The sequence below is a fragment of the Xenopus tropicalis genome, chromosome 1 (assembly GCF_000004195.4).
Source record: "Xenopus tropicalis strain Nigerian chromosome 1, UCB_Xtro_10.0, whole genome shotgun sequence".
NCBI lineage: Eukaryota > Metazoa > Chordata > Amphibia > Anura > Pipidae > Xenopus > Xenopus tropicalis.
In genome coordinates this window covers 130,347,438-130,372,108 of record NC_030677.2, presented here as the reverse complement: position 1 = coordinate 130,372,108, position 24,671 = coordinate 130,347,438, and the positions used below count along the sequence as shown (strand labels likewise).

At 39.0% G+C, this 24,671-nt stretch overlaps 1 protein-coding gene across 2 annotated transcripts in view; it reads left to right on the top strand.

The window, feature by feature from the left end:
* The window catches only part of cemip2 (cell migration inducing hyaluronidase 2), a 112,892-nt gene that overhangs the window by 40,313 nt on the left and 47,908 nt on the right, over positions 1–24,671 (top strand). The window contains exon 1 of one of the 2 annotated variants that reach the window (XM_002935585.5): positions 7,520–8,045. The exons of the other annotated variant lie outside the window; for it this stretch is intronic. The gene's annotated coding sequence lies outside the window, so the exon portion shown is untranslated. Of the gene's footprint in view, positions 1–7,519; positions 8,046–24,671 lie in introns of those variants that run through there. 2 annotated transcript variants of the gene reach the window in all.

Sequence of the window (24,671 nt, the reverse complement as noted above, 5' to 3'; positions counted from 1 at the left end):
ACTGTGGTGTTTAATTAAAGTATTCACGGCAGCGGCCATTATATATATTCTTTTTCTTATTGATCTGCACCATATATTTTTTTTTGTTTTGTTTTCCATGCGCTTCCATCAACTTTTTTGTACACATATTTCGAGGCTCATCTAAAAGGGGAGCTGATATCAAGAGGAGGCAGCATATCTTCACAATTGGCTATATTGTATTGAGGGCAATACATACACTGATTTTCACCAAGAAGCGCTGAGTATTTTGGGTGTTCCTCACCCTCTGAACAATATATTGTTTCGAAGGAGGCAGCCTTTGGAACCCTTAAAAAATAAAACTGTAGTAGTCCATCAACTTTTTTGTACACATCCTTCGAAACAATGTTTTTAAATTAAATCTGTTACTTTATTTGATGCTTTATTATAAACTAGACTAGAATCTAGTCCATAAAACACAACAGCACTTCTATTTTCTGAGAGAAATAATGAAGACACAGTTGCATGAATAAGAGGAAGACTTGCTCATGTAAACCTGAATAGACTTAGGGGCACATTCATGAAAACAAGAGTCGAATCCCAAATGGGATAAATTCGGATAGGATAATACGATAATTTCTTAAGATCGCAAATATCTCGAATATGCTTACGAAAAAATCGTATTAGTCGCGATAATATCGTATTGGCGATCCGAAAGTCAAGAAATTTTCGTACCGAACGATCGTAAAATGCAGGAAAACCTTTCCGACTTTGATCCTTCTTTGCATGATTTTGGAAGCTTCCCATAGGAATCAATGGCACTGTGCAGCTCCAACCTGGCCCAAGGAAAGTCACGATAACGAAGCTTGAATGAATCCAAAACCTTCGTACTCGGTGCGAAAATACGATTTTGTTGCACAAATTTGTCGCAAATTACCAAAAAGTCGCACAAGGTACGAAAAAGTTGCGGAAAATACGCTCGGAGCGTTCATGGATTAGTAAATCTCCCCCTAAGTGTCACACTGGGTTTCCTAGGGCCACCATAGAACTGACCACCAGGTCCCATCCCCACAACAATTAGATGGAAACAGTGCCAAATTAAAGAAAGGGCCAGTGGGAATGTTCCCTATTATTTGAAATCAAAATCTTAGTCCTCCTGCTAAAATATAGGCACTCGAGAGTTTAAATAACTCTCTGTTGCCAATGTAAAGTTCTGTGACAGATGACATAAAAGGGTTATATAATAGAGTCAAAGTTCCAGTAACCCACAGCAAACAATCATTAGATATCATATACAGTCTGCTGTTTGACAGAAAATATCTGATGGTTGCTATATGTTAATAAACCTGAAGCACACTTTGTACTTTTGACTGTGTTACCCCTTACAATCCATACTGTTTAAAGATTTATTTTCCCCTTACGCCTAATTTCTAGATCAGTGCTGTTCAACTTCTGTGGTACCAAGGGCCGGAATTTTTCTGGCTTGCATGGTGGAGGGCTGATAATGGAAGTCAGTTTTGACCACTCCCTTTTTTAAATTTACACCCATAATAACACAAACATTTTTAATGCCACACCTACATTAATGGTGGTAGCACAACAATAAGACAAATAGTTGGTGCTCACCACAGAGATATCACCCATCACTTATATGTGAAAAAAGTTTAAGTCATGTTAAGCCACACCCTTATATACACATGCCTTCTCCTTAACCATGGATAGCACAGCAACCTGTAGCACATAATTACACCTTAGGGACCCCCTAACAACTATTTCCAAATGATAACAAAGCCCTGCTAGGTTCACCCCCCACAGGCAGCATAGGGCAGGCAGAATATGGCACATAGTGGGAGCAAAGGGCAGGCAGAGAATGGCAAACACAGGCAGTGTAGTGAAGGCAAAGTATGGCACACACAGGCAGGGTAGAGCAGGGCAGGCAGAACAGGGCACCCAGGCAGAATAGGGCAGGCAGATTATGGTACACACAGGCATGGTAAAGAGGCAGAGCAGGGCACACAGGCAGCATAGGACAGGCAGAGTATGGCACATATTGGCAACACAGGACAGGCAGAGTATGGCACACAGGGAGTATAGGGCTGTCAGAGAATGGCACACACGGGCAGGGTAGAGCAAGGCAGGCAGAGTAGGAAAGGAGACAGGGAAATCTATCATGACTATACAAGTATCAGATCTAAGGTGTGAACAATACAGGGACTTACAGCCAGAATCTGAGGTGTTAACCATGCAGGGACCAGTAAATATCAGTACAGATTTACATTTTACACAGAGATAAGCAGTCACAGCAGCCAGACAGATGGGGGGGGCACACAGGGGGGCTGCAGGCCACCACTTGGACAGCACTGGCCTAGATTAATTTCAATTAATGCCAATGCCAAATGCCAATGTAAAGTGTTTCCACTAATGCAGACAAGCAGAAGTCTACTATCCATGGAGATTATTTATGCATGTGTAATCTAATTATCTATGTTGTAAGGGCCACCAATTAAGCACCTTCAGTTCCCATTTTTTGCCCTGTTTAGCTCAAGAAATAAAAAGTACAAAGACTTTTTATAACGTAAACAATAGGCAAAAAATAAAATTAAGTGCAAGCAACCAGATGGCAGTTGAAATTCATATTCAAAATACACAAAATATTAAACATTGGTGATTAACTTCAAATTGATTAAATTAAAAGAATAATGTTGTCTATGTCATACTTGAAGTTAATTTCTAGGTTAATTACCTTGCAACTTAGATGTTATGGCATGCTAGATTGTGCACCATGATTACTGCATCCCCTCATCATTACTTTACTGTTTTTCTGTGGAAAGTAAAGAACTTGAAATTATTTGGTTCATATCATTTTTAATAGTGTCAGATAATTTTTACAGTGAATTATCCACAAGGCACCACATCACTAGCTCTTTGCATACTAGCAAAAACAATAAATGATCAGAGGAAGGGGTTTGTTCATTAGAGCTTACAATCAGGCTTAGTTTGCTGTAGTGACCCTTTAGGATACAGTAGAAATAAATATGCACCCTTAAACATCTGGCAAATGTTGGCTTTTTTGAAGTTGAGTATTTTTATGGGATCTATAAAACAGGAGAAAATCATTATAGATTCAATCCAGGTAATGGTATACAGCTGTGTGTCCCTGATCTTTAAAGGGATTCTAAAGTAATAAGGCACCAAGACCATGCTGAGTTACTGCAAAAAATGTATCTATTAAAGTGAACATTAAAGGCATTAACGTCACAGTTTAGCACCAATAATTCCATCTGTCATAATAAAGGTTCTCTGAAAACTAATTTGCACAAAAACATCACCAGGCATACAAGCTGAAATAAAGAGTACTTGCTTGCCTGTCTAACAATCTACCCTAGAGCATGGGTAGGTGAAGAGAAGGTTGATAGTTTGAAGGGCAAATCAGCACAAGAACACTTTGCCTAATAAAAAAACATAATTCTAAGGAACTTTGCAGTTCACATTCATTACAATTTTACATAGTTACATAGTTACATATGGTTGAAAAAAGACCATGAGAAGAACTTGAGTCCATCAAGTTCAACCCTTCCAAGTAAACCCAGCACACACAACCTATACTTACCAATTTATACACTCACATACATAAACTATATATACAACCACTAATAGTAACTGTAGATATTAGAATCACAATAGCCTTGGATACTATGCTTGTTCAAGAACTCAAGTTCTTTATATGTAATCTCTACTGAAAGCAGAGTTTGTCTGTCTCTTTCTATTTTCTGCTCTGGTGGCTCTGACTTTTGAAACAATGTAACACGGAGGAGGAGACTTTTTTGAACATTGTTTAAAAAGTCTTTGGAGGTCCCCATAAATTTGCTATGGTCCCTGTCTGTTTCAAATGAGGGGAACAGTCCCTGCCAGAAAAACAATAGTAGGGGATAGGCAATCACACAGCCCTTCAGTCACACAAACAAGAAGGAAGGAATGAAGATAGGCTTCAGTTCCCTATCAGGTCCATCTAGACTAGTGTTGTCCAACTGGCAGCCCGCATCCAGCCCATGGCCTCCATGTATGGCCCCCATCTCCTGGCTGCTATGACTGTGTACAGGTAAAATTTACTATCAACCCAAAACTGCTGATGACCACTCATTACAAAGGTCATAGCCAACTTGGCAGAGTTGGCAATTTCCCATAGCATTTATGTGTGGGCACACACAGATAGGTAGCCATCCATGTTATCAGTGCTGGCTCAAATGGAGGGCATGGTCAGCACAAGTTCAATCACCAATAGCAATTAATTAGTGGTTTAGTTATATACACTGTATGCATCTGGACTAACAACAAATGTTTGGTTCACTTTAACATTGTACTTTGGCACCAAAGTTAGAAATGAGCCCCTATGTGTACAGAAAATCCTGTAAACACTAGATTTGTATTAAATAATATTATTATACTTCTTACAATAAATACTTGGTTTTCCGAGACATCAGCAAATACATTGCTCCAAGAACATGAGTCATCGAAAGGACCAGATGGCTTTAAAATATAGGGGGCAGAATCAACAGTTCCTTTTATGGTAGAGTTGTCCCATTGAACTTAATTAAATAGAGTGTTGTGCTGCTGGCAAAACACATTCTTGGAATTGGTATTAGCTAACCTGTGACTCTACAGATGTTGAGCTACAACTCCCAGGAATCTCAGCACGCCGCTAGTAAATTATTTCTGTCCACAAATCATGTTTTCATTAGCAAAAGGAAGTATTCTCTAGTATTTCTTGTGGGGACTGTAAGAAATAAATTCAATCCTTATTTTCTTCAAATTATCTAAAATGTTTAAAACAGTGATTTAGGTGTGAATCTAAGGCAGGGACATGCCCTGCTAATGCCCCTGGGACTGAGCTTTTTCACAATTGAAACGGTGCTTGTATATCTTGCTGCTCCATTTGTGAAACAGCAGACAGGAAAAAGTCTCTCTGTCCCCTGGCTTATGCCCTCTGAAGGGGAACAAGAGCCCACATAATAATTTGGAGGATACAATTAGGATTGTATTTAAAAGGCTTTACTTTTAAACAGGTGACCAGAAAATGCTACCTATAAGCATTAGAGCTATTATTATTTTATTTAACTTATATTTAAAAATTGCTACTAATCCTGTAGTAAAGTTTGCACTATTTACTACACTACATTTGTTGTCTCTTTGGGGGAATGTAATAAAACTTGCAAACATAGGAAAGAAAATTGCGTATTTTAGACATATTTTTTTAATAAATTTAACAATACCCCAAATGATAGCAAAACATCTGTCCTTTAATAAAAATCCTTGAAAAATCATACAGCATCACATTACTTTGTAATTACAGAATATAGGTGAGTACCGGTATATCATTCTACTTAATAATTTGTTAGTCATTTTCTGTAATGTAGGGCAGGCCCTGCCTCTCAACCTCTATTTTAGTCCAAAGTATAAAACTCTCACTGTACAGACAAGTGTGTTTTAACATTGTCATCAGAGCAGGGTGTAGACAGAAATTATCTTTATCTGCCCTGTACATTTTATTGCATTCAGCAGGTGAATGATTAACTACTGTGAACTTTGAGTACAAAGGGAGGATAGGTGAAAAATGGAAAAGGGTTGGCCTTTCCAACTGTCATCTCTGGCACAGAGACACAGGAGATAATGGGTGCTGCACATCTGTTGCATTATATAATCACGCAGTAAGCTTTATCTGTACAGATTTAGAAGTATGTGCTCAATTCCAACAAAGTCTGTTTTCCCAGATATCAGCCATTCCCGACACACCTAATTAAGTTGGAAACTTATTGCTACACCTATAGTTTCCTTTTGCTCTGTACCCACAGCTGTTTGAGCATTTGTTTATTATGTAGCACAGCTTTAGGGCTCTGGCACATGGGGAGATTAGTCGCCCGCGTCAAATATCCCTGTTTGCGGGCGACTAATCTACCCGGATTGCCATCCCACCGGTGAAAATGAAATCGCACCGCCGCGTATGCCATCCCACCGGCGAATTTACATTTTCGCCAATGGGATGGCAATCCGGGGAGATTAGTCGCCCGCGAACAGGGAGATTTGTCGCGGGCGACTAATCTCCCCATGTGCCAGAGCCCTTAGACATTTCACTTCACAACAAGGCAAAATGTTCAATAAATTCTTACATTTCTTGCAGATTTATTAACATTCGGATTTTCATGATTTTAGAATTTTGTGAAACCGCATTTTTGAAACTCATTTCCACAAAAATCTAGTCATTTAATAAAAGATCTGAATTAAAAAAGGATGGACAAAAAAAGACACAGAAAAAAATGTGAAAACCGCAACTTTTTCGTTTTGATGCACAAATGCAAGGGTCAAAAAACCTCAAAGCAAAGAAAGAACCCCCAGTTGTAAAAAGGTCACCTGCCATTGACTTCTACACAATCTCGACAGCTTTTAGATGGCAAATTGTTTTCTTTCGGATTTGTTGCGGTTTTGACCCATAATAAATGACGAAAAAAATCATGTAAATGCTTCCCCCCCCATTCTCTCTGCATTCACAGTTGGTTCTTTATTTACGGCTAGCTAAACATGGGTTTGCCTTGCCAATTTTATGTATTCCATTCTGCCCTCTGGGTCTGTAATAGTACAGGTAGGGACCTGTTATCCAGACAACAGGCATAGGAGCAAGGATCAGATCAATAAGCCAAGTTTAGGCCAGGTATTGGTCAGTGTTTCCATCAGGGGTCCTTATACACTCGCCGATAAGCTGCAGAATCAGTCTGAAGAACTTGAATAGGCAGCTTGAAGCTGCCATGTATGGCCAACTTTAGGGCTCTGACGCACAGGGAGATTAGTCGCCCGCGACAAAACTCCCTGTTCGCGGGCGACTAATCTCCCCAGACTGCCATCCCACCGGCGAAAATGTAAATCGCTGGTGGGATGCCATCCCACCGGCGATTTATATTTTCACCGGTGGGATGGCATTTCGGGGAGATTAGTCGCCTGAGACACAGGAGATTTGTCGCGGGCGACTAATCTCCCCGTGTGCCAGAGCACTTAGGGTGAAGACATACAGAGCTACTAGTAGCAGCTACTTGGTGTTGCTACTATGCTATGCCGATCATTTACTGATAATTGTCTCTACATGTGTTTTAGCAGAAACAATTCTCAGTATTGTCTATGGCAGGGGATTTTCTGGCGTTTAGTAGCTGTGACAAGTAGCTGCTACTAAGTAGCTTCCGTGTGTCTTCACCCTTAGCCTTGTAGCCTCAGGTTTACTTAGCCATTGTGTGTTGAGTTTCTCACATTAGTTGAACCTTCTTTTGCCCAATTAATATTTACCTGTTGCTGTTTTGCTTGCAAGCCTGAGCAGTTTTATTTGACGTTTCATCTAGATATTTTTATAATTATAATAATTTAAATACATTAACATTTGGCGATATATTAATATATATATGTGTAATTTGAATTTGGACCATAAAAGGCATTTGCGAGATGGAAATCCTCTCAGCTGGGGGATATGAGTCAGCCCCCAATGTGACTGTAGGGGGCGCACAGGATATGGGTCAGGGGACGGCAGCGTCGAGGCCCCTCCTTTCGTGCTCCATACACACACACATATATATGGCAAGTCCCACAAAAGTGCTGCTCTGGAGCGGAGACAAGGGATTTTCTCCGAAGCCACCCGAGCTGAGCCTGCACCTCTCTCCCTTTGGTGTCGGCGCTTTTCTTTTCAGTCAGTGAGAGCAGCCGAGGGAGGCGGGGGGGGAGTCATATCGTGGAGTCCCAAAGAGAAAACAATAAACTAAATCACAGAGCAGCTAAAGCGAAATCATAAGCGGCTGGGAGCTCAGCAGCACCTCCTTTTGTTGTTCGTGTATAACAAGCCCCAGGTCGGGGCGGGGAAGGTACAAGAGACGTCATTTCTGGGAGGAAAAAAACTTGTGGTACCTACTGAAGGAGCTGTGCCCAGCGCAGAGAGCGGAGAGTTGGCCTGGGCGAGTGCCACTGTGCCATGGCTGGAGGGAGACCCGCAGCAGCAGTAACAGCCGGCTTCTTGCACATGTGAGCGCACTACTGTACTACTGGCTGCGCCGCGCAAGGTAAGGGCTCTGCTTCTCCGCGGTCGGTGCGTGTATGGTGGGGTACGGGCATTAGGCACATCACGTGGTACGGCTGCCTGCTTCTGCCTTCTTATGGCACAGGCTTCTCTTTCATCTCTGCTGGTATGTCTTGTGTTTGTTCTCCTTTATAATAGTCTGTCAGCACTCTCTTTAAGTGCCCAGCTAGTGACTGTCACGAGTTATAAGTGGACTATTGCACTAGGATAGTTAACTTGTTGTTTTATTTCACTCCAGCTGTTACAGGAGTGCATTCTTAAGCTTTCAGAGAATGCTGGGAGTTGTAGTCGATAGATTGGGCGCCCTAAGTGGTAAATATTAATGTGCCTCAAGAGTAGCACTCGGCATCCATTTATCAAATGCAGTGTCACCACTTCTGTCTTTAACCCATGTAAGCCAATGGTTTAAACCACACCATTCACTGTCACCTGCTGCAGTGTGTGACAAATCAGTATATGGGAAGGCATAGAACCACAGTGCAACTATTCTAGGAAACTCATTGCATTATGTGGACATTCCAAACAAATAACTATATATTATTTGCTATTCAGGGGCTGTTATTGGATTGTTCTTGCATGCTAAAATAGGGTGCATAGGAGGGAACATAATGAGCATACTGACCTGTATGTTTATGTTGGAGGGTGGCTCTCAAACAAATGTTTAAAAATTGTGTGCTGATTTATTGCTGAAAATAACATTTTGATGGACTGATGCACTTCCAGTATCTCTATAACCCACAAACAATATGGCAATCTACTATTTTTGATTGTTCTGCAGTCATTGGATTGCAGAAAAATCACTCTATGTCTAGCTTGAATCTAACTTGCGCTAGACCTAGTTGCTGATTCATTGATATAAGTTAATTTATATGCGTATTTCTTTTTCATTAAGCCCCTTGTAATTAAGTTGGCATAGATGGGGACTTTGTAACAGTATAACGGCTTTGCAGGCCTGTGACTGTACAGAAGAATCCCCTGCTTTGTGGAGTAATAGCCACCAATTCAGAAGTGAAGATTTCCCTTTAGAGTTTTACAGTAGAGAACTCAGCAGTTTATGGGAAGATGTCACTTTTGGCGCACAGTCATCTCTGAGTGCGCCAGCAGGCTGAAAGGAGGGCGTGATGGACTTCAGATGCAGCATGTTACATATGAGTAAAATGACGTTTTAATTGTGAGTGCCTAGCAAAAGGATCAGCTTGTAAGCACATTAACTACTGGCGTACATGGAACCTAATCCCCTCCTAGTAAGGTGACCGTACCCCTTTAGTTTGTGTGCTATCTTAGATCTACCCAGTACTGTCCACTTGGAAGAATAGCTGCCGGCCTGTGGATCCCTGGTATGCCAAGGATATACACTCACCTGCCTCTCGCCCATCCAGTCTTTTACCATCAGCGCCGCCTACTGCCAGATTTAGCATCCATACTGGAGTGACTCCAGTAGATTTAATTGCTGATTGGAATAAGTTGTTCTAAGTAATGCTGATAGAGTTGTGGTCTCTGCACACGATTACAGTAGCTACATGGGGCTTGTGTTATTTGGAGACATCTGTTATTTGCTGTTTACAATACATGGGCACATCTCTCTCAATGTATCACATATGCCCAAGTCAAATTGCATGAATTATATATGTTTGCATAAAGTTTTAGTTTTCCAAGATGTTGCCCACTTGTTGCAGTAGATTCCTTTAAGTTTAGTACTGTACTAGGTTTGCGCTGGTTAAATGTGGATTCCAAGCTAGAAAATATGCCTAGTATTCATGTCTTATTTACTATGGACATTGAAGCAAATGCTACTGTGCAAATGAGGACACAATAGGTCTTCCAACCCTTACCCATAGTTCAAGTTCAGGCTGTACTTTGTGCTTATTCAATCCAATGTAATTGACAGCGTACATCACCCAAATGTGCAAGGGACCCAAGTATTTAGGATCTGCTCTGACCAGACAGCTTCAGAGTGCCTTTTGTCCCTTGGTGCTCCTGCCTTGCACATTGTTACAGTAAGGGCGATACCCACATCCCACCTCTCTTTGGTTCAGCACCAGCAGCCACAGCAAGCAATTCCTTAAACAGATAGGCACAATTGTTGGTGCTCCATTAAAGGTAAGTACATGGGTACTCCCATATTGTAAATTAGCCACTTTTGCCTGTTGCAAACGTGCATGTTTACCTATGCAGGACAAAAGAGTTAAAGAGTTTTTGTTTAATTTACCACTACCAATGCTTTTTTTGCATCTTCTTCTTTCTTCTGATTCTGCAACACATTCACCCTGTCATGAATTGTTTTGTTGACCCGGCCTTTTGTATTGTTGGGAGATATAGTACTGATGTAAGATTTCCCTAGTGACTACTTTCCTCTGCAACAGACATCCATAAAAGCTAGGGCTAAGGTTTCAGTAAGAAGATATTCCTGTCTCCTGCCTAGTACGGTATGCTCTAGAAACCCACAAGCATTTGCTGTACCATGTTTTCCATAGTCACTGGAGTTATTCTATTTCTCGATTCTGGAATTAGGATGTATCCCCTGCCTGTTTGCTAGACGTTATACTTAACTGTGAATTGATTGGAACTGATAATCGTCTCTTCCTGTAACCCACTACCGTGTAATATTTACTGTTGGGTATTGACTCAGCAAGCAATCACCATTTTGCTTTTAGCAGTTCTACTGTATTTGGCATGTCTAAAAGCAAACTTATTTCTGCAATAAAGGTCATGGTGTAAATACTTTACATTGGAATTTTTGGAAATAGCACTGCAAAGTGAGTAAAAAAAAAAGCAGTTTGTGTTCCATCTTTATTGTGCAATTTCTTTGCAGTCTTGCATTCATTCACATCTCTCATCAGCCAGTAGGATAAATTAGTTGCCTATAGTCTGCTCCAAAGGAACCTGATTGTAGAAAGTTAAAGGGCAAGTTTACCTTTACCTAAGCAACTATTCAATTGTTCTTGATAAGTTCTTTTGTATGATTTCTGAATGAGTAGAGTTTCTATCCCTATAGTTTCCTGGTTCAAGGGTAATAAACCTCCTACCAATCAAAAAACCAATTGCAAGTATTCTTGTAATTCTTAAGTTAATATTAAAGTGGTGTAACCCTTTAATTGCTTGGATACAATCTTCAGCTGAAGTCTTCTGATTTATGGCTTTGGATTTTGGCTCTGAAATGCAAATTTTTGTGTTTCAATGCTGATATCCACTGCGTGTACCTGCACTGAAGCAATAGTTCGGGTGCAGGCAAGGAAGAATGCTGATGCCTGCATTTTTACATAGGCGAATAATATGCCACTTATAGTTAGAAACCATATCATAAAATAGAATTTACAGTGCTCCATCTAGTTTGCTTTAAAAGGGTGGTTTACCTTGGCGGGACAGTCGCCACGGTTCGTTGCCTTGACCAGCTTTGTAAAAGAGTCGCAGCAACTAATCGGCGCGTGTGTCTTTGCTCTAAGTTAACTCTAAATATTTTATAGAATGTCTAATTCTTAGCGACTTTTCAACTGGTCTTCATTATTTCCTTTTTTATGGTTTTGGAATTATTTGTCACCTTCTTCTAAGGCTTTGCAGCTTTCAAATATGGGTCAAAATAAAAGCTCTGTGAGGCTACAGCTTTATTGTTGTTGTTACCTTTTATAATCTGTGTTTCAATTCAGTTCCTCTACTATTCAAATGCCATTCTCTCAATCAAACCACTCCCTGGTTGTTAAAGTAATTTGAGCCCTAGCAACCAGATAGCTGCTGAAAATCCAAACTGAAGAGCTGCAGAACAAAAATTCAAATAAATAAACAACTACAAATAATAAAAAAATTAAGACCAATTGCAAATTGTCTTGGAATATTACTCTGTACGTCATACTAAAAGTTTAACTAAAATATAGTAATGTGGATATGCTTTAGCTGGTACAAGTGCAGTTACTTCTGAAAATCATATTCAAAATCATATTGTGATTTCATGGTTTTCCCCCATGTGGTTTCATGGGATCGACTGCTAGTTTATTTAAATTATGGAGCCATGAACTGTAAGGCTTTACATGGTGTTATGCATGAAAACATACATAGATTTATGTCTTGTACAGCATGTATAATTGCCTGTGCTTAGTAAGGTATCAGCTTACTTTGAGTAGTCACGTTTCTCTATTTCAGTTAAGGCATTTCTGGACAATATAAATATGGTTGTAACATATTGCATAGTGTTTTTATGTAATTTTTTCCTTTTGAAGGTTTTGTGCAACAGATAAATCTTTTGGCTACTCAGACAAAGGAGTTGGTTACTTCTAACATTCTATGAATATGTTTGAGTCCTCTTGTAGGTTTAGCCTTATTAAGATAAGTCTTGTGTCCTCCTATACCTTAATATAGGTGATAACTTTGTAAGGAGGAAGCCAAGAAGAAGTTAGAGATGACACCATTGAGTGTGTGATCAACTGGAATTGATGGACCCACAGAACATACGATTATCTGTGCTTGTATGGCGGCCCACTGACCCCAACCAATATATATGTACTACCGATGTCCTCAGTGCTGTCTATCGGCTCCTACCCCAGTGGCAATTACAGTGTATGGCCTCTATCAATTTGATAAATGACATAGGCTATTGTATCAGCAGCCAGTTCAAAAACATAAAAGAAGTTAGAGTATATGAGGAAACTTAAATGCCCAGAGGAGAATGATGTGCCATGTATGTTTATTTTTTTGGCCTGCACACAGAGCAAGAACACCATGTGTATAAATGTCTTTGCAAACAGTTTTGCTTTTAAAAGCTGCAGAACTTCTATGAGCAATTTCCTGTAAAACGTGTAAAGCTCAATGTAAAGCGATAGCTGTAAAAACTCACATTTGGTAGCAAGTATATCTTTGCACTGGGGGAAGTAATTACTGATATTCTTCTGGAAAATCTGTTCTCCTCAAGGTAAGAGCCAGTAGGGGTAAAACTTTGCCTATGTGCATGTATTTGTGCCAGTTGAGCTCAAGATGGACAATTTATTTGTATTGTTATTTTTACTTTATGTTGACTGCGTCTGGGTAGTATGAAGAACATAGTTTATGATATTGTAAGATTTTAGTGTAGGAAACCTCCTGTGACAGTATTATTTTGTGGTTTTTTTGGAGGTTGACTGGCTTCTGAAGAAATTAACCCTAGTGTGTGTGATATACTTTTAAGCTGCACTAGGGCAGAAACCTAACGCAATGATGTAAATCACTGCCTGGCATGCATGTGCTCAATTAGTAAAAGATAATAATTTTATCAGTTTTTGATAGCATTCTATATTATAAACCACTGTTTCTCCTTAGGTGATCCAAGCTGCATAATTGGAGAGAACCTGTAAACCTGCTTATATCTTATGAATTTTATGAACTAGCATCAAGAGTAAACCACAAAGTAAGCTTATGGGAAATGTGCAGAGCTAAAAAGAAGTCCTGCTTCATATTAGAATTAAAGGGGCACATTTAATATAGTGTGTAAGCCAACATTGTCTGTAATGTTGCCTATAGCAAGCAATTAGATTTTAACCCAACATATACCTAACAACAGCAATCAGAAGTGAAGATCTGATTGGTTGCTATGGGCAACATCACCAGTGATGTTGGCTTACACACTCTAATAACATGCCCCTAAGTTGAATGTATTTTAAGTTGATGTATAATTAGTTGGAAGAGAGGGCCTAGACTGCAAGAACTTCTAGTTGTAGTGGGAAATAACCAAAGGTCCATGACAGATGAAAGCTGATCCAAAGTGCAGTAACTTTTGAGGGGTAGAAGCTTATATGAATTTTATAAGTAAATGTTGGAATGCTGAAAAGTTAGATGAGGATCCATGAGATCATGGTCACACATTCCAAGAAAGCATTAAACCAGGGAGAGGTTTTTGAGTAAGAGGATATAGGTCAGTGCTAGCAGAAAGCCCTCCAGTGAGCAAAAGATGGTCCAAGAATTATTCTGATGCCATTAAAGAAAAACGGAAAGAATCTGAATTGAACTAATATCAGGAGTATGCACAATCCAGCATAAATTTAGTATCTCTCAGTTGTCCCCAGTAATGCCGTATTACATCCATCTTTTTTGAATGGTGATTAGCAAAAAAAAAAAAAAAAAAAGCCCTTTGGATGGTGATGAAGAGATGTGGCCAACCTAACTGAAAGAAAATGGATAATATATGTATGTGTTTGTGTGTTCAGCTTTTAATATTTCCATTTGGAAAACACATAGGAAAAATTATAAAAAGAAGGTACGAAATATGCTTGGGTTCCATTATAGAGTGTGTTAACTAAAGGGTGCACAGAGGCTGAAAAACAATGGGAAGGCAAGGCAAGTTCATTATCAGAGATGGTCCTTAGACAGCAAGTGCAATGTGCTGTAATTCCAGTTTTGTCAGGAGTTAGGGATATCTGGTATCTGTAGAGATAGAAAAGGGAAATATAATAAGCTTGGCTTTTACTATCTTTAGTAAAGTGGTGACAAGACATGAAGCATATGATTGGAGTGCCTCATGAGATTTTGAGCACGCAAGTGCTTTTGATTGAAAGAATTTTTTTTTTTTTTTTGTAGTAACAATTGTGTCCAATAGAAATTAATAAATAAAACTCTACACAGTTTTGCTGAATTTGGTTAACGCTTTATGGCTCAATGGGGCAGATTTATTAAAGACTGAAATTAAAGCACACCAAAGTAAAATTCCACCACTCTCAATTTCTATGGTATTTTTAGAGGTGTATTTTTCAATAGGCGAACGTTACAGTTCACTTTGTCATTAATATGCCAAAATCCCATAGAAATAGAAGTGGTGGAATTTTACTGTGGTGACTCTTTTATAAATCTTCCCCTGTGTGTATGAAGGCTTTCCTCAAGTAAGTTTATCTACTTTTGACCAGAGAGTCTCCACATCTCAAATATAGGGTTAAAATCATTTTATATCTTAATATGTAACTGCCACAAAAATAGTTAATAAAACTGACCTGTGTGTGTGTTTGGCATATATGTGCATTGTAGGGACCTTAGAGTATAGATTCCAATATGTCAGGGAATTATGGGGAAAATAGTCTGTAAGTGTATTGTAATGTGCTGACAGTATGCACTAGAAGTAGTAAGTAGTTTAGTTTAAGCAATATGTTTTGTGGGGGTTGTTCAATATGTGCCCTATTCTAATCTGATTTGATCTAATCTGATCGAAAGCAGTCATGCAAAACTCTCTTAACCAATTGCCATCATCATCTGAGTGGTTGGTTACGCGTGGTGAATGTGTATTGCAAAGGCACCTCCCATATGGGTACAGGATGTGCTGTTTTCATTTGTTTTGACGTAGGCTTGGGTGTGAACATATCTGTTACTGAAGGTATACTTTAGTGAAGGCCAGTTAGAGAATGCGGTAGAGATCAAGGAAAATAGTGTCTGTCTGCCAAGTGAATAACAGGAAATATGTCCGTTTCTCTATCAAGGTGTTTGAAAAATATTTTTAAAAAAAGTTAGAGTATGCCCTATGCTAGACCTTGTTTGATGGGCTTCTTCTTATTACTGAAAGTGAAACAGCTGTTCTGCCCTATTTATTACCAGGACATCTGGCCACTTTTAAGTTTGAAATCCTGGTTTGTTTACATTTGGCACTGCTGCATGTGTCTATATTGTCACAAATGGCTGAAATGGAAGCAGCAGAACCTTTTTCAGTTGACTTGATGCATAATGCCTCTGGAGCCTTAGGCAATCAGAATGTTATTATAGTGAAATATTAGATAAAACCGCTATTGTGACCTAACCTGAACCACTTTGATAGGAGTTTGCAAGTATGCTTCAAATGATGGAAATATTAGTTATTACTTTGAGGGCCAATGATGGTGTTGGTTACAACCACAGAACACATTCTTGCCTTGTTGATTCATTCCTCATGCTAACTTTCTCCACATGCCTGATGTCTGTAATGATCAATTCCTGTAATATGCATCAACACTATCATTTATACTAGAACCAGACAGAAGGACAAGTGAGCAGACTGTTTAATGTAGGTGCTTGCAAGCGTAAATTCCACTGGACATACTTAATACAAGCAGAATGCTCTCTTAATTTCCATTGCACATTCTTGTGGCAAATTTGGTTTATATGAAGTCAGAGAAATGGAGTGGTTAAATAAAACACTACAATAGAAGCCACAAAATTATTCTATTTTATGGTAACTTGAAGCAGCAATGTATTATATTAATTTCCAAGGATTTGGTCACTGAATTCTATAAATTTCCTTGTAAAGCTTTAGTTTATACATTATATAGAAGCACTTACCACGAGATCCATGACATTTAAGTTACCAAATAAATAGGGGTACCCAACTGAAGTTACAGATATGTGAATACAGTTATAGTGTATCCACACTGCTTCTATATATTATCTAAGAAAAACCAGAACATGGAAAAAAGTGCAGTCATGTGTCACATGGGCATACATTATAATTCCCAAAGGTTAGTAAGTGATAGAAGCATAGGATTGCTTACTAGCAGAATCTAGAGAGGCATGCAAGTGCAAATTTACCAAATCTTGGTAAATGAGCCCCACTGTGTTTTAAAGTACAGCAAATCACAGCTACAGGCTAGTAGTTTTTATTTGTTGGTTCTTATTGGTATAGCACACTATTTCTGATCATAATCACAACCTATGATCTTAGGGGGGCCTAATATATTTTGGTTGTGAATGTGGAGAAGAGGTGGGATTTGGTTACTGAGCTCTGGCTCATGATATGGCTTGAAATGGAAAGCATGGAAGCCAAATGCAACTTCTTCTTTTTAAAGGTAGCTAAATACAAAGAAAGTAAAGCCTTCTTCACATGTTCTCATCAGCATAAATGTACTGTGACTAGAATGTGCAGTTGCAGGCATTCTGTTGCACCGATATTTCTCCTAAAAAGTCACTATTAAATTTAAAACAGGAGACAGAAACCTAGAATCATAACATTCTGGTAGCTTCAAAGGTTACTTACCTACTAATTGTGATTGGAAGTCCTGCCCTTTGAAACTGATGAACTTGTGGTGGAGTTAAGGGGCATAGAATTCCCATGCTATAGCTTTTAATTTAGTGTAAATGCTGCTTGTTTACCAATATGATTCTTTTATTATATCAGCTTTCCTATATAAAGGCAATGAAAATGAAATGACTCAAACACTGGCACTAGTAGATTCAGCCCTAGGTAAAAGCGGCACAGTCATTGCGACCTAGTTACATAGTTAGTTACATAAGGTTGAAAAAAGACCAGAGTCCATCAAGTTAAACCCTTCCAAGTTAACCCAGCACACACAAACCTATACTGACCTATCTATACACTCACATACATAAGCTATATATACAAACATTAATACTAGCTGTAGATATTGGTATAACAATAGTCTTGCATACTATGCTTGTTCATCCAGGCCCCTCTTAAAGGCATTAACAGAATCCGCCATCACAATATCACTAGGAAGGGAATTCCCCAACCTCACTGCCCTAACCGTGAAAAACCACCTACCAGAGAAAACCACTCTAACCATGACAGTCTGACCTCATATTTTAAATCTTCCATCCCCTTTACCAGTTTAGTTGCACATCTATGCACTCCAGCTAATTAATATCCTTTTTGAGGACTGGAGCCCAAAACTGCTTTGCATACTCAAGGTGAGGCCTAACCAGAGAGTCATTCGTACGAATATGTACCAAGACAGCTGGGTCATGCCCAGCCCCACCCAATAATTTGTCAACCCGATCAACCACATTCTGAACCCTGGCACCAGGAAGATAGCAAACTATACTTTACTAGCAAAAAGGTGTTGCACAATAGGCAAGTTATTTTAAAGTTGTAGTAGCATATCGGCAGCAGGGTTACAGGGATTCTCATGTCGGCATGTAGGAATAGTAGTACAGGTATAGGACCCATTATCCAGAATGCTTGGGACCAAGGGTATTCCGGATAACGGGTCTTTCCGTAATTTGGATCTCAATACCATAAGTGTACTAAAAAATCAATAAACCATTAATTAAACCCAATAGCATTGTTTTGCCACCAATAAGGATTAATTATATCTTAGTTAGCATCAATTACAAGGTACTGGTTTATTACTACAGAGAAAAAGGAAATCAGTTTAAAAATTCTGAATTATTTGATTAAAATGGAGTCTATGGGAGACAGGCTTTCCGTAATTCGGAGCTTTCTGGATAATGGGTTTCCAGATAAGGGATCCCATACCTGTACATAAAAATAGTTATCCTTGATGCTGAACCTTGTGGGGTGAGCTCCTGGGAGTTCCCTATCTTTGTTACCCTGCAACACAGATGGAGCATAGAACATATTGGCAACCATCAAGAGTTCCTAGCTTGATCTGTTACACCTGCATTGACAGCTATGCAATATGTATATGTGCAGATCATTCCTGTCAGATGTACAAAACTATTGTATGCAGTTGATACAAGGATATGATGTATGTGGCTTGAGAATTGCTTGGCCCCCAGAAAGGGACTACTTTGTTATGTAAAGTATAATATCATTTTATCTTGGTTATATCACATTGGGTCATATTGACTTCAAATTGATCAACCTTTTCCCTAATTTAGTTCCAGTGGAAAAGATCTTCTGAATTGATTCTTGCGAGTTAACCTATATTGAACAAATAGACTGGAAAGGGGTCATAAAAGGATACATCGTAATGCAGCTGACTAGGTGCAAATAGTTGCGTATGTACTCTGCACCTTATGTAGCAAATCGGACACAAATACTATTTTCACGCGAGCAGTATAGAGGAGCGTGTACTGACAGAAGTAACTTTGTGAATAGTATTTGTGCTGCATTTTAAATTATGGATGCAATTGTGTGCTTTGTATTGCACTTTCATTAGTAAGTGAACTCTATTGTACCCAATAGAGCATGTAATATGCTTTACAAATTCATAGGATATTTCTGGAACCTGTCATTGGATTTACCTTTTAATTATGAAATGTGTCAGTACCATACTTTGTTCCCAAGGCAAGTGTGGCTGGTGGTTCTGCTTTCTCTCTGAATTAAGGAATTCTGTAATGCATTATGGTTGACATTCTAGCTATTTCTATAGCACAGAATACCTTACATATGTCATAGGTTTTATATGAGCCTAAATGTTTTAATATGATTAAAAATTAGTTAAAATAACCAAACCGTAGTGTTGAACTCATTAAAGAAAAAGCAAATAATGGAAATGCTGAGTGGAAATGCTATTGTGTGCAGCTGAGCCTAAATACATTTTCAAATGATATTTTCCCTTGTTTTCCCCAGAGGTGAATAAGTATCTGCTTTTGCATTATAGAGAACAAAGGCGCACATGCTTTTTTTTCTCTCTGAAAGATTACTCATGGCATTTCCCTCCCCCAACTACATAAATAGTCCCCTGGCTTTTTATGGCATAATGCAATTTCTTAAGGCCAGAATAGCCATTGATTTTGTCTGATTTTTCTTACTTTTGCATGCAGTATGTAAATCCATTTTTGGGCTGCTGTACATATTGCCAAATAAGGTTTTTAACAATCTAGTTTTGAACATGAGTGTTTACATTTTTCTGTGAAATTCTATTTCCTCATTTTTCTTCCACATTGCAGATTTACATTTTAGAGCAGATTCATTGCAGACCTTTATGATACAGGTCACACATCATTATGAGGCTTAGTCTCAAAACAATATTCTGAACAGGATGCAGTTGACCCACCTTTGGGTTTGTCTGAGACACACCTATAGGATAACAAAGGGGTGATGCTTATCATAGAAAACTGTGCTAGTGCACATGAGTTTCCTGTAAAGGAAAACTATACTCCCAAAACAGGATGGTTTAATTACATTAAAAATGCTGTTTCCATTGCACATTTTTTTTACAACCACATACATTATATGGCCAATAGCATAGGGTCACCAGATCACTTGAAAATTCACTTCTAATGAATGCATGTTGCAGAGCTGTACTGATTTACATTTAAATGCAATTAGTGCAGCCTTTCTGGCTGGATTTTCTAGACATGTCACTGAATTTTGAAGTGATCTGGTAACCCTACAGTAGCATTCACCTTCCTGTCCAGTAAGCTATTCTGAAACAAAGCAAATATGAAGTTGATTGTGCTGTAACCTAGAAAGGTTTTACATGTTATGGTGCAACAAGGATAGTTTCATTTGTTCCATTCAGCCACAAGAGTAAGATTGAACACTGATCTTGGGTGGTCAGGCTTGGCTTGAAGTTCCAGTTCATACCACTGGTGTTCATACAGAGTCAAGGTTCTGTATAGGCCAGCCAGTTTCTCAGTTTCAGCAAACCAGTTCTGTACAAACCTCATGTGCATGGGGCCATTATAATACATGCAAAGGGCCATCCCCAATCTGTTGTTGCAAAGTAGGAAATACAGAATTGTCAACAATGTAAACTTTTCACTACAACCTTGGGCCCTAACCTAAACTAAAACAAAATACAGCCCCAAACCATAATTCCTTCTCCACCAAACATTGCAGTTGGCATTATGGTTAGCTCTGTTCATCTGGGAGGTGGCCTTTCAGCAACAGCTTGTTGGAAACATGAGTTTCAAATGCATTTGTGTTTTAATGGGGAAGACTAGTTCTGCACAGGTTATTACAGCGCGGGAGCTTATACAAGAATCACATTTTTTTTACCTAACTATTAAAAAGCTAATTGGTGTTTATCATTCAGCATCCTAATTTGAATGTTGCTCTAGTCTTAGGTTGAACATTTTTATTCTAATTCTGGAATTTTTGGTTTATTTTAAAATTTGTCCTCCTTACATAGCAACAATTATTGTGCCCTTTCATGATGGGGGTATCATGCTATTACAATATCCTGATAATAATAATCTTGACAGTTCTTCAGCTTTCCCAGTACACACAAGCACATTGGCAGCTACCAGCAACAGGCACCAGACCTCTTTTTTTTCTTCTTATCAGGGTTCTGGACTAGCTTAGGCAGAGCAGGCAGACAGAAGAGGTATGTGCATAGCACTTCCTATGGTTCTGCCTACCCCTAGTTCTGGCCCTGATAAGCACTTGTCAGTGTATGAACTTCTGCTTGGGGTCTACATAAAGAACCCCACTGTCAAATGTCATGTGAGTTTGTTAAAAGTGGCGCACATGTCAGTCAGTGGGGCTTGATCAAAGAAACACAGAGAAACCACTCACACAGAAACACACAGGTGTATAACAGTGTAACATGTACACATTTTATTTATTTCAATGGCTTTATGAAAGTCTGATCCAGAAGTGATGAGTAGAAGTATTTTAAAGGTTGATGTTGCACATATTGCTTATATACGGTACAGGTGCCGATTAGGAAACATATGTATATTATATTATTATTTATTATTAACATTTATTTATAAAGAGCCAACATATTCCGCAACGCTGTACATTAAGTGGGTTTCATACATTGGACATACAGAGTAACAAATAAAGCAATCAATAACCCCTCAGGGTGTGCTGTGCCTTCCCATGGGTGCCCAGAGCTGCAGCAGGCACTGAGGGTACTTGGGGCACATGGGGCATCAGGGCAGGAGCTGCCAGTCAGTCTGTAGGTGGCAGCTGGGGGGAGATGGGGAACTGGTGCACAGACGGGACAGGGATTTCTAAGGGCAGTTAACCCTTTACGTAAGCTCATCAGTATTGAGACCTTGGTGCCCAATAGGTGGCATTTAGCTTTAGCTTTCTTTCCCTTCCGTGTGGCTACAGAGACATCAGCTGCCCCACATCGTTGGGGACATAGTAATTAGGGATGCCCTGAATCCAGGAGTCCAAATTCATACAAAAAATTGTTGGTAAAATGACAATCTGAAAACTGTCTGTTTAAAAGACAAATTCACAAAAGTGGAGATAGCGGTTTGGTGAATACGGTAGAAAATCCGACAAATCTATCTCTGTCACTTTTATTTTGTCTCAATATCATCACTTGTGTGAATTCCCGCCCCCCCCCCCCATTGTATATGAGTGTATAAAAGTGCGCCAACGTGCAAAATTAAAAACAAAAAAAACCCTGTTCTAATATGTGAGTGTAAGTGTGTATAATAGTGTAAAGAAAGGTCACTTACCTGGAGTGAAGCTCAGTGTAACTGTCAGATCAATTGTAAGCTCTGCTGTTTTGATTGGTTTCACAAAGTCTCCAATTCACACCTCTGGTGGGGGCCCCATTGAGGGATCATTAACAGGTTAACAGGGATTAGCAGACTCATTGTTAGGGCGCAAGTCTCTGTCTAACCCTAGAACAATAGGGGCAAAAAGTCCAGGGGCGATTCTAGACATATCGCCGCCTGAGGCGGCTCCTGGATGCGGTGAGATCGCTCTCTGCACTAGAAGAGCCGAATTTCCGGTTTCAAAACCGGAAATTCGGCTCTTAAAGTTACCAGGAGCGGCATTTTGCCGCCCCTGGTAACTGGGGAGAGTTTCTCAACTTGCCTAATGGCAGAAGCGCCCCTGAAAAAGCCTCATTAACATTTTATAAACACGTAAAACACTGATTAAACAAAAAGTTGAATTGATATCTTGTATATAAAACCTTTTTACTTCACATTTGCATTGTTATGGGAGTTTTAGCTTAATAAATGAGGCAATAATAATATTTTGAGTGAATATATTGTATACATTTTTATTTAAAGGAAAAGTTAAACCTCCCAGGCAAAATTTTAGTTTTGGCAGCAGTGCCCCCTCTGTTTAAAAGACAAATTCACAAAAGTGAAAATTCACAAAAACTGTTTGTTTGGTGAATACGGTGGAAAATCCAACAAATCTGTCTCTAATTTTGTTCTGTCTCAGTATCACCCCTTTTGTGAATTCCCCCAATAGAGTCTGTGAGTGATGGGCTCAGTAATGCAGTGGCACAGTTGGCTGTTGACTGGTTGCTAGGATCCAAATTATCCTAGCAACCAGGCATTGATTTAAACGGGAGGCTGGATTGTGAATAGGGGAGGGCTTTAATATAAAGATATAAAGCAATAGTAGCAATAACAATACAACTGTAGCCTTATAGTGCAGTCAGTGACCCCTATTTAAAAGCTGGAGAGAGAGGAAGAAAGCAAATAATTCAAAAACTATAACAAAGAAAAAAACAAAGGCCAGTTGCAAAGTTGCTTGGAATTAGCCATTCTATAACATAGTAAAAGTTAACTTAAAGGTGAAATACCCCTTTAGGAGATTCCCACACCTTGTGTCTCAACCCTTTCTCCTTGTAGATTGTAAGCTCTTTTGGGGAGGGCTCTCTTCACCTCTTGTATCAGTTATTGATTGCTGTATATGTTACTCTGTATGTCCAATGTATGAAACCCACCTATTGTACAGTGCTGCGGAATATGTTGGTGCTTTATAAATAAATGTTAATAATAATAATAATAATAATAACTGATACAAGAGGTGAAGAGAGCCCTGCCCAAAAGAGCTTACATTCTACAAGGAGAAAGGATTGAGACACAAGGTATAAATCACTTTCCATAAATAACCACACTGGCTTTCATCAGGACTGGAAAATGCTGGACCAGAGGTATGCAACATTGCCTTTGGTAATTATGGAGTAATAAATGTATTTTTCTTAGGCTTGGTATGATCCATTTCTTCCATGCGATCTACAGTTTTCTAATCATCTGGAACTGTTTGTGTTCCAGTGATTTATTGCAACATCCCATTAGTTTTGCTAAAAGCCCAAACTTTTAATTTTTTTTCTTTATACAATCCTTTACTGTAAAACATAGGTTTTTTTTGGTTTTTTTTTTTTTTACTACTACTTTGGAATTTATGCTGTTAGAAAAATATACTATATAATACAAATGTAATATTAACTGTAAGGAGAAAGCAAAGGAAATTCTGTACAATTTGCAGATAGTGGTACTAGAGTTTGAATGACTGTAATAATTACCATGGCACGCAAGTTCAGTTCGCATTGGGGTCCTGTACTAATGCCTGCAGGCACTAAGTACAGGGCTGACCTGTGCCGACAAATGCTGCACTTTCCACCTAACTGGAATTTTTTTGTCCAGTACAATGTACAGAGCACAGCCAGACCCTGGGTAGAATGAAGTGATTGCTGTATGAGCACTGACTTGCTCTTGCGCCCCATAGTGCCATTGCACTTTTGCACAGGGTCTTTGTAAATGACCCCTTCTTTTTTCATAGGAAAGGGCATGGAAAAAAGTGGAGCAGAAATTTTGCCTGTGCTATGGGTTTCCCAGACAGCTATTTATCTGCGTGAAATTATTACATGCATCCTGCACATCAGTCGTTGGTTGGGCAGTGGAAGGTGAAACGTACCTTGAACTCTGTTCAGTAATGAGTATTAGAGGGGATGGACAGTAAACTGCATTTTAATACAGTTAAACCTCAATTTTAAATCCCCTAATTTGAATTATTTTCAACATTTTACATTGTTTTTTGTGGTCCCACCAATATATAACACATAATAGATTTTCCCAGATTTTACACCATGGTTTTGCGATCACTTGAAAAAACAAAAAATGGGAGTTCTACTGTATATAAAAAAATCACAGGGGTTTTGTACTTTGTTTTTATCCAAGCTGCATAGCTGTGCATACTTGATATTCAGTGTACACAGTCATTAGCTAATATTACAACACCCCATTTCTGAGTCACAACCAGGACAACTGAATTAAGTAA